The sequence below is a fragment of the Fringilla coelebs genome, assembly GCF_963513975.1.
Source record: "Fringilla coelebs genome assembly, chromosome: 3".
NCBI classification, from domain to species: Eukaryota; Metazoa; Chordata; class Aves; order Passeriformes; family Fringillidae; genus Fringilla; species Fringilla coelebs.
Genome location: NC_140030.1, coordinates 114,655,271 through 114,673,006, shown reverse-complemented (window position 1 = coordinate 114,673,006; position 17,736 = coordinate 114,655,271).

The following is a 17,736-nucleotide window of genomic DNA, read 5'->3' as shown; positions in this document are numbered from 1 at the left end:
AGCTGGGGATGGGGGCCTGGCAGAGAGGATTGCCTAAAGGGCACAAATGAGAATGGAAACTTAGAGCTGCACCAGAAATTGAGACCTGAGCAATAACAACTGCTTCTCTCCAATGCTCACCTTGACTGCTGGTATCCAGATTTACCTCCTGAAAAGAAAGACAAAGAACAGTGCTGTGACACAGTCACCATTTACATTCCCCATGCAGAGACAAACACTGACTGACCTGCTTGGGGGATGCCCCTCACCCGAGATCGAGCCCTCTGGAACAGATTTAATCCATATGAATCTGAAAAAAAAAGTGAGGACAATAGTCAAAGTGCTGCAGGATAACTTAAGAGCTCCAGATATCTTGGGTCCACCTACAAATCCCATCTAGAGACCAACAACACCCCACATTACCCACTGCAAGTCCCCAGCACTTTGCCTATTGCACCAAGCTATGCAGCAGGGCAGAGCAGCTCCAGCACAAACCTGTGCAGACACCCGTGACACACAACAGGACATGACAAACAATGGGGACACAACAGGGACAGAAACCTCTTGGCAAGGAAAAGGACTGCAAGGACTGAGAGAAGGCAAAATGAGATAACTAAGATGAGATCGATGGTGAGCTGATGAGGCTCAGAGATCCCTGGAGGGAGACAATGCTAACTGAATGCAGTTCTTGGAATAAATCAAAGATGGATGCCCGAGAATCCTACAGCCAGACTCCTCTCTCTGACCTCACATTCTAACAAGTCCTCATCTGCCATAATGGATCCTTGCAGGGTGCAGCTGTCCAGACAGCTCAGAACAAGACCTGAAAAGACATGGGAATGGATGCTTCTAAAGAAAGAAGAGATTCTGATGCAAGTCTGAGCTCCTGAGTCAAAAGTTCTTAGCACAGGTGCCAGGACAAAGAACACAGATCACCAATGCTAAGAATGATGCCAGGGTTTCTGAGAGGCCCCTCAAAGGCCTAAGGTAAAAGACAGGACATACCCAAACAACACAGAAGGCACGACGGACAAGTGACACCACACACACCGGGGCCGCTCTGCCCTGCGCACCTCAGCTCTGTCATCAAAAGTGAGACTTTCCTTTTATGTGGCCTAAGGAGCCACTTCCTGGACACCCCCATCCCCAAAGCCAAATCAAATTCCCCTCCCGATGGGTCCCTACCCATCACCCCACTTTCATCCCCTCTGTGGGTCTTGGCCCTCTACTTATCTCTCAGACATCTGGGCATGCCAGTCTATGTCAGGTGCACAAGAAGGCCACCTCGCCATCTGGGAAGCTCTGTCTGACACCAGGCTGTTGTCTCTGAGTCTGCCAAGAGAAAGAAAACCAAACATCAGTGCACGATCAGGGCAGCAAATTTCCCAAAACCTCACAATTCCAGTACTCACTGTCTCCTAAGGATGCCCGGCTCCTGGGGCCCCACGCTTCAGGCTTGCTCAGAGACCGACACCACTGTGCCAGGGTGCACCTGGGGTAAGGGCAGACAAGGTGATGTGGCATTGCTGAAACCTGAGGGGACCCTCTCTTCCCATCCTCCTGACCTCCCCGACTCACCCCAACTCTTAGGTAATTGCCAAAGGCTACCTGGGTGGCACCTGTGATTTGAAAGGCAAAGGCTTCATCACCAAGTCCTCTAATACGTCCACAGGGCTCACAGGAGCAGCAAACCCGGAGCATCGGCCGATTGGTGACGGCGCTTGACAGACTCCAAGTGGATTGCCTAAAGCACACAAACGAGAAGAGATGCTGAGAGGTGCACCAGAAAATGAGACTTGAGCAATAACAACTGCTTCAGCACACTATTTAATGCTCACCTTGCCCACTGCTCACCACCTTGACTGCTGATATCTGTCTTGACTTCCTAAAAAGAAAGACAAAGAACCGTGCTGTAACACAGTCACCATTTACACAACTGCTGCAGAGACAAACACTGACTGACCTGATCAGGGGTAACCCCCCCCACCCGGGATGGGGCCCTCTGGAACAGATTTAATCCATATATATCTGAAAAAAAAAAAAGTTTGAATAAAAGTCAAAGTGCTGCAGGATAACTTAAAAGCTCCACACATCTTGTGTCCATCGACAAATCCCATCTAGAATCCAACTACACACCACATTACCAATTTCAAGTACCCAGGAGTTTTCCTATTACACCAGGCTATGCAGCAGGGCAGAGCAGCTCCAACACAAACCTGTGCAGACACCCGTGACACACAACAGGACATGACGTGACAAAAAAAGGAGACACAACAGGGACAGAAATCTCTTGGCAAGGAAAATGACTGCAAGGACTCAGAGAAGGCCAAATGAGATAACTGAGATGAGATCGCTGGTGAGCTGATGAGGCTCAGAGATCCCTGGAGGGAGACAATGCTAACTGAATGCAGTTCTTGGAATAAATCAAAGATGGATGCCCAAGAACCCTACAGCCAGAATCCTCTCCCTGACCTCACATTCTAACAAGTCCTCAACTGCCATAATGGATCCTTGCAAGGTGCAGCTGTCCAGACAGCTCAGAACAAGACCTGAAAAGACATGGGAATGGATGCTTCTAAAGAGAGAAGAGATTCTGATGCAAGTCTGAGCTCCTGAGTCAAAAGTTCTTAGCAAAGGTGCCAGGACAAAGAACACAGATCACCAATGCTAAGAATGATGCCAGGGTTCCTGATAGGCCCCTCAAAGGACTAAGGTAAAAGACAGGACATACCCAAACAACACAGAATGCACGACTGACAAGTGACACCACACACACCGGGGCCGCTCTGCCCTGCGCACCTCAGCTCTGTCATTAAAAGTGAGACTTTCCTTTTAGGTGGCCTAAGGAGCTACTCTGTGGACACCCCCATCTCCAAAGCCAAATCAAAATCGCCTCCCGGTGGGTCCCAATCCAGCACCCCACTTTCATCCCCTCTGTGGGTCTTGGCCCTCTACTTATCTCTCAGACATCAGGGCAGGCCAGTCTGTGTCCGGTGCACAAGAAGGCCACCTCGCCATCTGGGAAGCTCCTGCTTTCACCAGGCTGTTGTCTTTTAGTCTGCCTAGAGAAAGGAAACCAAACATCAGTGCACAACCTCAGCAGCACAGTGACCAAAACACAATTCTGCTACTCACCATTCTCCTGAGAATGCCCGGCTCCTCGGACTGCAGACTTCAGGCTTGCTCGGAGGCCGACACCATTATCACAGGGTGCACCTGAGGTAAGGGCAGACAAGGTGATGTGGCACTGCTGACACCTGAGTTGAGCCTCGCCCCTTCTCCCTACCTCCCGGACTCACCGCATCTCCTCAGCAGTTGCCAAAATCTACCTGGGTGGCACCTTCTAATAGAAAAGGCTGAGGCGTCATCACAGAGTCCTCTAAATGCATCCAGAGGACTCAGAGGAGCAGCAAACCTGATCCATCGGCCAGCTGGGGATGGGGGCCTGGCAGAGAGGATTGCCTAAAGGGCACAAATGAGAATGGAAACTTAGAGCTGCACCAGAAATTGAGACCTGAGCAATAACAACTGCTTCTCTCCAATGCTCACCTTGACTGCTGGTATCCAGATTTACCTCCTGAAAAGAAAGACAAAGAACAGTGCTGTGACACAGTCACCATTTACATTCCCCATGCAGAGACAAACACTGACTGACCTGCTTGGGGGATGCCCCTCACCCGAGATCGAGCCCTCTGGAACAGATTTAATCCATATGAATCTGAAAAAAAAAGTGAGGACAATAGTCAAAGTGCTGCAGGATAACTTAAGAGCTCCAGATATCTTGGGTCCATCTACAAATCCCATCTAGAGACCAACAACACCCCACATTACCCACTGCAAGTCCCCAGCACTTTGCCTATTACACCAAGCTATGCAGCAGGGCAGAGCAGCCTCAGCACAAACCTGTGCAGACACCCGTGACACACAACAGGACATGACAAACAATGGGGACACAACAGGGACAGAAACCTCTTGGCAAGGAAAAGGACTGCAAGGACTGAGAGAAGGCAAAATGAGATAACTAAGATGAGATCGCTGGTGAGCTGATGAGGCTCAGAGATCCCTGGAGGGAGACAATGCTAACTGAATGCAGTTCTTGGAATAAATCAAAGATGGATGCCCGAGAATCCTACAGCCAGACTCCTCTCTCTGACCTCACATTCTAACAAGTCCTCATCTGCCATAATGGATCCTTGCAGGGTGCAGCTGTCCAGACAGCTCAGAACAAGACCTGAAAAGACATGGGAATGGATGCTTCTAAAGAAAGAAGAGATTCTGATGCAAGTCTGAGCTCCTGAGTCAAAAGTTCTTAGCACAGGTGCCAGGACAAAGAACACAGATCACCAATGCTAAGAATGATGCCAGGGTTTCTGAGAGGCCCCTCAAAGGCCTAAGGTAAAAGACAGGACATACCCAAACAACACAGAAGGCACGACGGACAAGTGACACCACACACACCGGGGCCGCTCTGCCCTGCGCACCTCAGCTCTGTCATCAAAAGTGAGACTTTCCTTTTATGTGGCCTAAGGAGCCACTTCCTGGACACCCCCATCCCCAAAGCCAAATCAAATTCCCCTCCCGGTGGGTCCCTACCCATCACCCCACTTTCATTCCCTCTGTGGGTCTTGGCCCTCTACTTATCTCTCAGACATCTGGGCATGCCAGTCTATGTCAGGTGCACAAGAAGGCCACCTCGCCATCTGGGAAGCTCTGTCTGACACCAGGCTGTTGTCTCTGAGTCTGCCAAGAGAAAGAAAACCAAACACCAGTGCACGATCAGGGCAGCCAATTTCCCAAAACCTCACAATTCCAGTACTCACTGTCTCCTAAGGATGCCCGGCTCCTGGGGCCCCACGCTTCAGGCTTGCTCAGAGACCGACACCACTGTGCCAGGGTGCACCTGGGGTAAGGGCAGACAAGGTGATGTGGCACTGCTGACACCTGAGGGGAGCCTCGCTCCTCCTCTCTGCTTCCCTGACTCACTTGGCTCTGGCCAAAGGCTACCCGGGTGACACCTTTGAACAGAAAAACAAAGGCTTCATCACAGAGTCCTGCAATACTTCCCCAGGACTCACAAGAGCAGCAAACTCGGCGCATCAGCTGGTTGGTGACGGGGGCTTGGCATTCTCCGACTGGATTGCCTAAAGCACACAAACACGAATGGAGACTTAGAGTTGCACCAGAAATTGAGACCTCAGCAATAACAACTACTTCTCTCTGCTGGTCACTGCTCACCTTGCCCACCTAACCTTAAATGCTCATATGTGGCTTTGCATCCTAAAAATGAAGACAAAGAACAGCACTCTGACAGAGCCACCATTTACACTTCTGCTGCAGAGACAAACAGTGACTGATCTGCTCAGGGGAATCCCCTCACCTGGGATGGGGCACTCTGCCACAGATTTTATCCTTCTGCATCTGAAAAAAAGTTAGGACAAAAGTCAAAACTTCACAGCTCCAAACATCTTGTGTCAATCTAGGAATACCATCTAGAGTGCAACGCCACACCACAAACTGCAAGTCCCTAGGACTTTTCCTATTCCACCAGCCTAGCCAGTAAATTTCATAACCTAAACTAAAAGTTATACTTCTGCTTCCACAGAAAAGAAATCACAGGAGATTGTTACTTACTGTGTCAAACCTTTTTTAAAACACACAAGAAAAAACTAACACAAACAGTTCTAAAACCAAAACAAAACTTATAAGCAACTCCAACTAAAACCACACATCCAAATACACTGTTTATTGGCTACCAATCCTAAAAACCCATTTCCTACATCCATGGTTAGTATACTTGCTAACAACAAAACTTAGCCCTCAAAAAATTGAAATTGCAAATCAAACAATCCAATACATAAGATAAACTCTTAAAATACCATTTATACGCTCTTACCTAAAAAACATTCAACCACTCAAATAAAAATCACTAAAATTAACACAATATATACACAATTGTATAATATTTAGTTAGAAAACTCAGAAAAAAACACAAAAAAGATACCTCAAGGAAGCAAAATTATAATTTAAAAGAATCAAAATGACCAGGACTGATCATAAAAACACACAAAAAACCCCAAAATGACTCAAACACAAATTCGATCCTCAATAACAGCTCTTACGAGAGCGACGAACCGGGTCTGACGGCCAGTTGCTGAGGGGGTCTTGGCCCAATTCCACCGGACCGCCTGAAGCGCACAAAGGAGAGCGGAGGCTGAGAGATGCAGCAGAAAGCGAGACCTGCGCAACACCAACCGCTTCCATCCGGGGGCCACTGCTCACCTTGCCTACTTACCTTCACTCCTCCTGCTTCACTTCCTAAAAATAAAGGCAAAGAACAGTGCTGTAAACACATAGTCACCATGTACGCTTCCCCTGCAAAGGCAAACGGTGCCTCACCTGCTCCAGAGAAGCGAACACCAGGCACGGGACGCTCTGCCATGGATTTCATCTGGCAGCACCTGAAGGAACGGGAGGACAAAAGGCAGAGCGCTGCAGGATAACTTAAGAGCTCCAGACATCTTGTGCCAATCTGCAAATCCCATCTCAAGTCCAGCTACACCCTGCATTACCAATCTCCAGGACTTGTCTTAATATGCCTACAGCAGGCTGGGCAGCAGGGCAGAGCAGCTTCGGGCCAAACACCCAGACCACCAGTGACACAGAACAAGACAAACGAGGGGACACAGAGGGGAGAGAAAGCTCTCGGCGAGAAGGATGCCAGCGAGGACCGAGAGAAGGGGGGACGAGATGACCTAGGTGAGAGTGAGGGTGAGCCCACGAGGTTCAGAGAACCCTGGAGGAACAAGACGCTACCTGAAGGACTTAGGGCAAGCACGGCAAAGAAGGGTGCCCGAAGATCCTACCATCAGAATCCTCTAGCTAGCCTGGAATCTGCGCAAGTCCCAATCAGCTAGAATGGATCACTGCGATGCACAGCTGTCCTGAACAGCTCCAAACAAGACCTGAGAAGACATCTGACTGGATGGGTCTGAAGAGAGATGCAATGCCAATCCCTGCCCAGGCTCCTGGGCATAGGCTTGGAAGGAATCAGCACTAGGCCGAGGAACACAGAGATCTCGCTTGCAAAGAAGGACACCGGGGTTTCTGATCAGCCCCTCAGAGGATTAAGGCAAAAGAGAAACAAGGGACAATAGACACAGAAGGCACGAGAGACAAGTGACACAAGTGACATGCAGCACCGGGACTGTTCTGCCCTGAGCACCTCAGCACCACGGGACTTTTCCTTTGCATGGCCTAAGGGCCCACCCCTCCCACATGCCCGCCTCCAAAGCGGCCGCTCCAAAGGCCCTCCCAGCGCCTTGCTTTCATCCCCTCTGGGTTACATAGCCCTCGACTTATCTCTTGGGCGTCCGGAGATGACAATCCACGCCTGGTGCGAAGGAAGGCCGCCTCGCCCGCCGGGAATTTCCCGCAGTCGCCCCACTGCAGTCCCTTGGTCAGCTACAATCAAGAACACAGACATACATTTAAAAAAAGAACAAAACCCAAATATTCCACCAAAAATAGTCAACTCCCTTTACCCCTAACTAAACTCTTGAACGCAATTTGAAAGACCCCATGCCCAATCTCCTTAAGAAAAAATCTGAAATCTCTGTCAAAACACCCTTAAAGCTAAAAAAGTTGCACCTCTAACCAAATCAAAACAAAAAATGCATGTCTTGTGAGCTATATAAATTAATTAACCTAACACATTCAAACCACCAACAATAACAACCCTCGTTAACATTTACACCCTTATGCAGTCCCTGCTACCCTCATCGCAACATAGAAGACAAAACCTACTTCTATTACTAACTGAACACAATTATCACAAAACTTAACTGGAATAAAAGCTAAAAAAACTCACTAAAAGTAACATTTTAAAGGTCTATTCCGATACAAAAATTCATACATTTTATACATGAACTTCCCCCAAACCAAATAATTTAAAAACAAAAAAAACTCCAATAAACATTTAAAATAACTTCTATCAAGCCAAAGAACATAAAACAATTAAACACCTCACCTCAAGTATCTAGGATCATCTACAATAAAATGTCTTTAAAAGAAAACCTAAGTACCCATTGCCATCTCACAACAATACACCTCCAGCAACACCAAACAACTCAAAATAGTGTAACTCCCATCCAAAAAATACTCCATTAACTAAAACACCAAAAAGGAATCAATAAAGCCCACTCAGCCTTCCACAACCCCATTCAACCTATACACAAATCTAATAGAAATAGAAATTTACTAAATTTACTATACACTATCATACCTTAAATAACTCCACCATTCAACACTACTGTAACAACTTTTTACAACTCCAGTACAACCTAAAATCCAAAGCAACAAAGTAACACGCCACTATTAACATTACCAATACCTTTTTCTCCGCTCCTCTAACAACCGAATACAAACCTCGATTCACCTTCACTTCAAAAACATACAATACACCTATAACCAACTACCCCAAAAATAAAAACACAATCCTACCATCTAACATAAACTCATGTAAATTGAATTAAAAAAAAACCTCTGAATAACAAAATATTTTCAAAACTCATTCCCATTCTCCTTAAAAAAAACTTACCATCGAATAAAGCAAAATCCTAAGCCTAATGAAAACACCAAATTCCTAAAAATAAAATAACAAAAGAAACAGCATCAAATTCCCAGCAATATCATAAAAAAGTCAGAATAGCTCCACCGGCCAACAAAAAAACCCCAGCCGACAAGAAAACTCCAAAGCACCTCAAAAACAAACACTAAAACACAACTCCTCCCACCCTCCCAAGTACTGTGACTAAAACACATATTCGATACAAAAGCCTCCTCTGCTCTGCCATCAATTCCACATAAAACAAATAAATTACTCTCATCATACAGCACACCCTTATCGATAATCTGTTTCACCCTCAAACCTTGAAAATAGTAACAAATTACCCCAAAATAACAACTTGAATCTCTAATGAAAAAACTGATCTCTAACTAACAAAAAACCCTAAACAAATAACACAAACTGAAAAAACTCCACCATGCAACCAACTACCAGGAAAAAACCCACACTACGCCCTTCTAACTAAGATTTCTTATCACAGCACAAAAATGGAACAGAAATATAAAACAACCCTATAGAAACCCACACAGCAAATCACAAAAACAACTGAACTCCAAAACGTTCAACAGACCCTGAATGGTACTAAAAAAAAAATCACCAAAGCACTACTACTTGAACTCAGAGAAACCAATGCTCTATAAAATTAACTTAAAACTCCAGACAAATTGACAATAAAAGCAATATCTAAAGCACTAAAAAATAAGAGCATAACTAGTCAAATAAAGAAAATAGCTTAACAAATCCACCATATTGATATTTAGTTTCTATTGATGCAATATATTATAAATATGTAAGAAACATAACATTCAAAAAACATTATTATTTTTATGTATCATATTTGCTGCTGCAACTCATTTTTTCTTATATTTTCAATTTTTATATCTATGTAGGTATTTATCATCTATTTCCATACCTAAATTTCTACCTTTATATTATTTGTATTCATAATTTCTTTGATATAAACCCTGCCTATTGCCAAATAAAAAACAAAAAACCATTTTGTTTTAAACTGTTTTAAAAATATATTTATATTTAATATTTTTAATCTATTATATGATACTATACCGATGTCCTATAAACATATATTCTTAATTTATTTTTCCTATGATAGGATATATGCAGTATCACTAGTATTATAGATCGTATCGATTTTTATTATTTAATACTTATGAATGCTTTATATCTTTATAAATGGATGCATATATTTGTAATACATTTCCAGATTTATATTTTGGATGGGTTTTAAAAATAGTTATAATCTATATTCATATTTACTTTTATAAACATATAACATATTCCATATTAAACAATATAGTAACTTATTGCAATATATATTATGAATTGGACATAATATATATTATATATTATAAAAAATCATTAATAGCTGACATAGATAATATCATATATATAGTAATTTATAATACTACTTATGTTTTATTCCTCTATATTCGGTCTATATTTAAAACATGAGTTTTCTGTTCCTATTTCTATACATATATTTGTTTTGTTTAAATAGAGTGATAATTCTACATTTAAAATCCAATTCCTAAATAAAATGACAAAACGAACAGCTTCAAATTCCCCCACCAATATCGTCCAAAAAAATCAAAATACCTCCAGCAGCCAACCAGCTGCCTGCAAAAAGAACCCACACAAGATTCTTTCCATTAACAACTCCTACCACATCAGAAAAGTAGAACGGAAATGGAAAAAAAACCCAGAAAAAGACACACAGCAAACCATAAAAACTACTATAAAAAACAATCAAACCAACGTACTAAACTCCAAAACATTCCACTGACCCTGAATGTGGCTAAAAAACCACGAAAACTCGGCCTCCACACTAACTCAAAGAATAACCAATACTCTATAAAAATAATTCAATCAACGGAAGTATTTCACAAGGTATAAAAATCTCAACCACTGAAGACACCCACCACATAAATACCCATGTTCCCAAAAATAAAACGAATAAAGAAAAACCAAATGCATCAACAGGCAAAAAAAAACCCAAAACAAAACCAACAAAAAAAACCCCACAACCAAACAAACAAAAAAACCCAACCAAAAACCCACGGACAAACAGCACTCTAAACCCCTGTGGTACCCCTAACAGCCTGGAAAAGCCAGGTTTGCCTTCAATCAACACCCTTAAAACCGCAAGTGAAGGGGGATCCCCCCCTCCCAGCTCAAACACAGACAATAATAGAAGAGAAGCTGCTTCCCTCTCCTTCATTTCTTTTCTCCTCATAAGCTCCATTTTTCTTTCCTGAAGGCACCGGGGAGGGATTGGAAAGACGAAATTGAAAAGGGAAAGGACAAAAGTCCCTGCTCCAAATCCACACGGGCTCACCCGTTCGGATGCTGCTTCCCGCCACAAACATTCGTCCCTCGGCACCTCCTTTAGGCAACGCTCCAGCATCCACGTGCGCATCCTGGTGTTCCCCCAGACCCTGCGAGAAGCTCTCACCGTCCTTCCAGGAGACAGCCCCGGGAGCCCCCATAAACCCCTCTACTCAGAAGCTCCACACAGAAGGGAGCTGAGGCAAACCCTCCCCCTAAAACAGCCCCCGGCACGGGCCGGCCCCTCATCATCCTCACATTCACACCTGGCGCTGGTGCCGCCCTCCAACAGCGCGTCTCCCGTGAAGGGGGGAAGAACAGTGGACAGAGGAAGGAGAGAGGGGGAACAGAAGGGAGTAGCGGGACAGGGACAGGACAGGAAGGAGCAGGGTTTGTGGGGGGAGAGGGAAATGGGGGAAAGGGAGCGAGAGAAGGCCAGGAAGAGAGGAGGGAAGGAGGGGTAGAGAGAGGGACAGGCGGGGAAGCCCCACACAGCCCCGGCTCCACCCCGAGCCCGCCCCGGCCTGCCCGGGATGGTGCGCTGGGCGGAGCTCGGTTCGGCGACACTGTCCGGCAAAATTTTTTTGCTATTTTTTGCTAACCTCGGCTATTGTAGGCTGTATTCAGCTGGATTCGCCTCTTGGGCGCCGCTGGGCGCGGTTCGAGCCAACTCGGAGCCGCTCTGTGTGTTCGGCGCGGCTCGGTTGGGCTCGGCTCCCTGAGGGCGGCTCGGCTCCCTGAGGGCGGCTCGGCTCCCTGAGGGCGGCTCGGCTCCCTGAGGGCGGCTCGGCTCCCTCAGGGCGGCTCGGCTCCCTCAGGGCGGCTCGGCTCCCTCAGGGCGGCTCGGCTCCCTCAGGGCGGCTCGGCTCCCTCAGGGCGGCTCGGCTCCCTCAGGGCGGCTCGGCTCCCTCAGGGCGGCTCGGCTCCCTCAGGGCGGCTCGGCTCCCTCAGGGCGGCTCGGCTCCCTCAGGGCGGGAAAGCGCCGCCCCTCACGTTCAACTCGCTCGGCTCGGGGCTCTCCCACTGCCGCGTCCCGCAGGCTCGGCCTTCGCAGGGACACGGACGGCAGCGCGGGGTTGGGCAGGAGCTAATTGGGCAGTGACCGCACTCACGCTAATTAGCGGCACGAGAGCAGGCGGCTTGGTTCGGCTGAGCTCGCTTCGCTTCAGCCAGGCCCGGAAACTTCGCCTCGGGTTCGGTCGAGGCCGCAAGGTTCGGCTGGTCTCACCTTGGGTCGGCTGAGCTCGTACGAGTCGTCCGAAGGCGGCGACGTTCGTTCCTGTTCAATTAAACTGGGCTAAATTCGGCTTGTTTCGGTTCTTCGGCTGAGCTCGGCTTGGCTCGTCTAAACTCGGTCATATTCGGCTCTTGGTGTAAAATCGGCTAATAGCGGACACACTCGGCTATCATCGGCTCTTCGGCTAAACTCGGTCATTTTCGGCTAAACTCGGCTGTCATCGGCTCAACTCGGGGGGGCTCCACTACCGCTCTCTGCGCACAAAGCGGCAGACTTACCGGGGTGCGTGTGCGTGTCTTCGCCTCGGGGCTGCGGGCAGCGAAGGCGGCAAAAAAGGAACAGGAGCCAGCTCCGCCAAAAACTCCTCCGAAAGAAATGCCAAAAACCTGCCTGTAACCCAACAAGAACGAAACAAGCCCGCTTTATTCAAAACCATATTTAAATACATTTATTATTTATATTTTTCATATTTATATTCAAATGCATCTTTATAACGGACATTGATGTGTTATGTAATTTATATATTACGTCTATTCCTATTGTTTGTATTAATTTATTTTTGTGGTTTTATAAATATCTTGATATATTGATTGTATATTTCTACATTTAGATTTCTAGTCCAGTAGTAATTGTATTATTTAAAACAAAAGCCCATCTCTATCCCACAAAATATCAAAAAAGCCTTCTTTTAAACTATATTGAAATATTTTTATATTCATACTTTTTATTTATTATTATATTCACATTTGTATTTATAGAGACTATCGATGTCCAATATTTAAAATTACATATAATATAGATAAAATGCCAAAAATAACTTTAAATTAATATTAAAAATATGTATCATATCTATGGCTACAACTTTTTTATATTGTTAATTTTTATGTAAAACTTTCTGTATTTATATTTCTATATTTAAACTTCCACCTTTATACTACCTGTTTTTAAATTTTTGTAATCGAAACCCTGCCTATTGCCAAATAATAATTATTTAAAACCCATTATATAAACTACTTTAAAAATATGTTTATATTAATATTTTTCATATTTATGTTTGTAATTTGTTATATCTTATATGATAACATATTGATGTACTGTATTTATATCTTTATCTATAGATTTCCTATAAAATATTCGAATAAGATTTATACAGTATTACTTGTATTACATATTGTACAGATTTTCATTTTTTCTATTATTTTTTTTAATATACGTTTGCATATATTTGTAACACATTTCTAGATTTATATTTTTATTGGAACTTTTGTTTATATCTGTAATCTATTTTTATATATTCCTATAAACATATTAAATACTAAATAGTAAACAACATTGTAACTTATTCTACTGTATAAGACTATTTTTGCTACAAGTTTCATTTTTACATATCCGGTCGATATTTAAAATTTTAATTTTTTATTCCCATTTCTATACATCTAATTGTTTTGTTTATTTATCGTTATAGTTCTAATTTTACATTTAAACTCCAATTCCTAAATAAAACTACATACAAACAGCATCGAATTCCCACCAATATCGTCCAAAACATCAAGATACCTCCACCAGCCAACTAACTGCCTCCAAAAAAATCGCCAGACCATGCTCTTCTCACTTACAATTCTTATCACATTCAAAAATAGAACAAATAGAAAAGAAAACCCTGTAGAAACACACACAGCAAACCACAAAAACTACTATAAAAAAATCAAACCAACTCGCTAAACACAAAACCGTACCAGTGACCCAGAACTTTACTAAAAAAGAAAAACAAAACTCTACCTCTACATTGACACAAAGAATAACCAAAACTCTATAAAAATAACTTTAAAACCCGAAGTAATTAACAATATATAAAAACCGACACCACTAAAGAAAAAAAAAAACTACCCAAATTAAAAAACTGCCTAAAAAGACCCGCCATATAAATACCCGTATTACCAAAAATAAAAAAAATGTAAAACGGCTCACCACCACAAACAAAAAAAACCAAACAACAAAGCAAACAAACAAAATCCTTAAAACTAAATCAACTCAAAATTGCAACAAAAAAATTAATCCTAACTGAATAAACCCACAGTGCCTCAATTTATCAAAAGAAACATGCCGTCTAGAGATAAAGACAAAGCCTAAAAAGAAACGTAACCATAAACACTATCTCCCAAAAGATCCGAAACGATAAACCGTACACTCCAATCAAACAGATCAAATAAGTAAAAGCCCTGTAAGATGATAAACAAAAGCGCTATGATAAATATTTTTTAAAAACCCCTCACCTATTAACTACACGACGCCACCTCAAACCCACCAAAAGAAACACTGCACACTCACGCTAATAAAAGCCACCGCAACAGAAGGTAAAATCTCTGCTTCACGCTACGAGCCATAAAACCCCCTGTACACCTTTAAAACCATTCCGTACCTCAGCACAAAAAAAAAGAGAACAAAAACAAAAAAAATAAACCCGACAACAAAACTCCATAAAAAACAACCCCTTATCACCACCTCCTGACCCGAGAACCATCACGGTCAGGAAGAACACCGTATCCCTCGGCACACGCCAACTGCAAACAGAACCAAACGATACAACAGATCGCTAAAACCCACCTCAAACCCACGACACCAAAGACCTTTCAGCAATCGAAGCCCGCGCTCCCGGCACCGGACGGAGCGCGGCTCCCGGCAGGAAAGCGGCTCCTCCGGCGGCTCCTCCGGCACGCAGGGGCGCCGCCGCCCCGGAGACCCCCGCCCGCTCCCCCCTGCCCGCCGGGGCCGGCACCGGGCCCTGCGCGCCCCGGCGGCGCCCGAGCCCCGCGCCCGCGGCGGGCAGAGCGGCCGGCACCGGCCGGGCCAGCGCAGCGCCCGTGCCGCCTCTCCCGCCCGCCGGCCCGGCCGAGCTCCCCTCGGCTCCGCACGGCCCGCACCGGCGCGGCTTTGGCGCTCCCGCGGCAGCCCGGCCGCGCCAAATTCCGCGGCAGCCCGGCCGCGCCAAATTCCGCGGCAGCCCGGCCGCGCCAAATTCCGCGGCAGCCCGGCCGCGCCAAATTCCGCGGCAGCCCGGCCGCGCCAAATTCCGCGGCAGCCCGGCCGCGCCAAATTCCGCGGCCGCCTCAGCAAGTGCCCGGCCGCTGCCGGCAGGGCTCCCGAGCGGCGACGTGCCGGGCCGGGCCACGGGCACAAGAAGCGCCCTCAAATGCGGCGGCACAGCCCCAATTTCAACCCTGCAAACGCTGCGACAGCTGCAGCTTCCTGCAATTGGACCCCGAAACTGACCCGCAGGCGGGGCTCACCTCACTTCACCAAGGGCAAATAAACGTGTTCTCCCCTTCAATTTCATCCCCGATAATAGCAGAAAAGAAGAGGTGTCACTCAAATGAAATCCTTCAAATGATGGGAAAAGGGGGATTTTGACCTCAATACAAACCCTTTAAAAGGAGGGATAACAGGGCTGCCCTCCTCCATTTAAACCTTAGGATGATGAAAATGGGGTGGCAACCTTCAAATCAATCCCATAATACGACAACAATATTTTCCCCATTCCCCTTAAAATAGAACGCAGGGATTCCCTGTTACCCCCCTGTGGTACCCCTAACAGCCTGGAAAAGCCAGGTTTGCCTTCAATCAACACCCTTAAAACCACAAGTGAAGGGGGATCCCTCCACAGCTCAAACACAGACAATATTAGAAGAGTAGCTGCTTCCCTTTCCTTCATTTCTTTTCTCCTCATAAGCTCCATTTTTCTTTCCTGAAGGCACCGGGGAGGGATTGGCAAGATGAAATTGAAAAGGGAAGGGACAAAAGTCCCCGCTCCAAATCCACACGGGCTCACCCGTTCGGATGCTGCTTCCCGCCACAGACATTCGTCCCTCGGCACCTCCTTTAGGCAACGCTCCAGCATCCAAGTGCGGATCCTGGTGTTCCCCCAGACCCTGCGAGAAGCTCTCACCGTCCTTCCATGAGACAGCCCAGGGAGCTCCCCATAAACCCCTCTACTCAGCAGCTCCACACAAAAGGCAGCTGAGGCAAACCCTCCCCCTAAAACAGCCCCCGGCACGGGCCGACCACTCATCATCCTCACACTCACACCTGGCGCTGGTACCACCCTCTGAATGCGCCTCTCCCCATCCGGCACACAGCCCGCTTCTCACAGACACACAGCAAACAGAAATCTGCTATGCGTGTTGGCTTTTCTTAGTCCGTCTGGGTCCACAATTAAAACATGTGATGACATAAATATGAAGTAAAAAAACTACATGAAACACAAGGCAGAGCTAGGATTTTACAGGTCTTGGGTTTGGCACTCTGGATGACAAGCGCCTCTTCCGGGACTGCCACACGGTTTGGGGACTACAATTAAAACACGTACGTGCACCGATGGCATTGAGGGAAAGCTTTCCAGTGGAGAAAACTGTCATTCAGGTAGCACACGTTGATAAACCTTCAGAAAAAGCAGAATCGGCGCCACCTCCTAAGACCCCTGCTGAGGAAACCAGCCCTCCTTAGGATACCCAATGCAGCAGACCTCGAAAAAGGAGGGGAAAAGTCAAGCCCGGAGTGGAAAAAGAGATTATAAGGACACCAGCCTTCAAAAAAAGCCTTGGCACAGCAACAGTGGCAACCAGTCACATTTCTTCTTTCCTTGCTCTCAGTGACGACATAAATATGAAGTAAAAAACCACATGAAACACAAGGCACAGCTAGGATTTCACAGGTCTTGGGTTTGGCATTCTGGATGACAAGCGCCTCTTCCGGGACTGCCACACGGTTTGAGGACTGGCAGAGAATGGAGGCAAAAGGTGCCCGAGAGCCCTTTCTATTCCCTTCAGCCCCTGCAGCTGTTCTTATGGTTTCAGGGCACAGCTCGGTCCATTCCTAGATAAAAACGCTACGTCAATGTTACCAAAACTACTACCCATCTCTTGGCAGAGTTTCCTACGTTGCTGGATAAAGAGTGGAGAGAGAGAGGGCTTCTTCCCAAATGAATTTAGAGACGACTTCATATTCCCATAAAAACGAATAACTTGACAGGTTTTAGCATTCTACACCCACCCCTCCCTGTGAATTTGGGGGCAGCTTTGGGTCCCTCTGGGGGGCGGCAGCCAGCATGACCCCCTCGTTCACCACCCACCGCAGTGCGGCTCGCTCTCCTTGGGACCTTGGGGTGCCCCAAATGGCATCAGAGCCCCGAGTCTTCAACCCCTTTTCCTCACCCCCAAAGAAGGCACAGAACGAGTCCAACTGCCCTGGACGGGAGCGCAGCGCGTCCTTCAAGCCCCTTCCACACGTACATCCCCCCCGAAAGGGATTCTGCTGCAACAAAAAAGGGGGGGCAGCCCCCAGAAGGGTTGAGCTTCCTCCCCAGCCGCGCTGTCACGGCCCAGGGGCAGAGAGAGGCAGTGGCACAGACGGCGGCGACCGCACGGCACGGCACAGAGCGGGGGCCTCTCTCAGCGTGATGTCGGGAAAGCCGCGGGTCCGGCGGCGTCGGGCGGGGTGTCTGACCGGCACGGGGGGATCCGCCGAGAGCCTCCGGCCCCGTGCGGGGACTCCTGCAGGG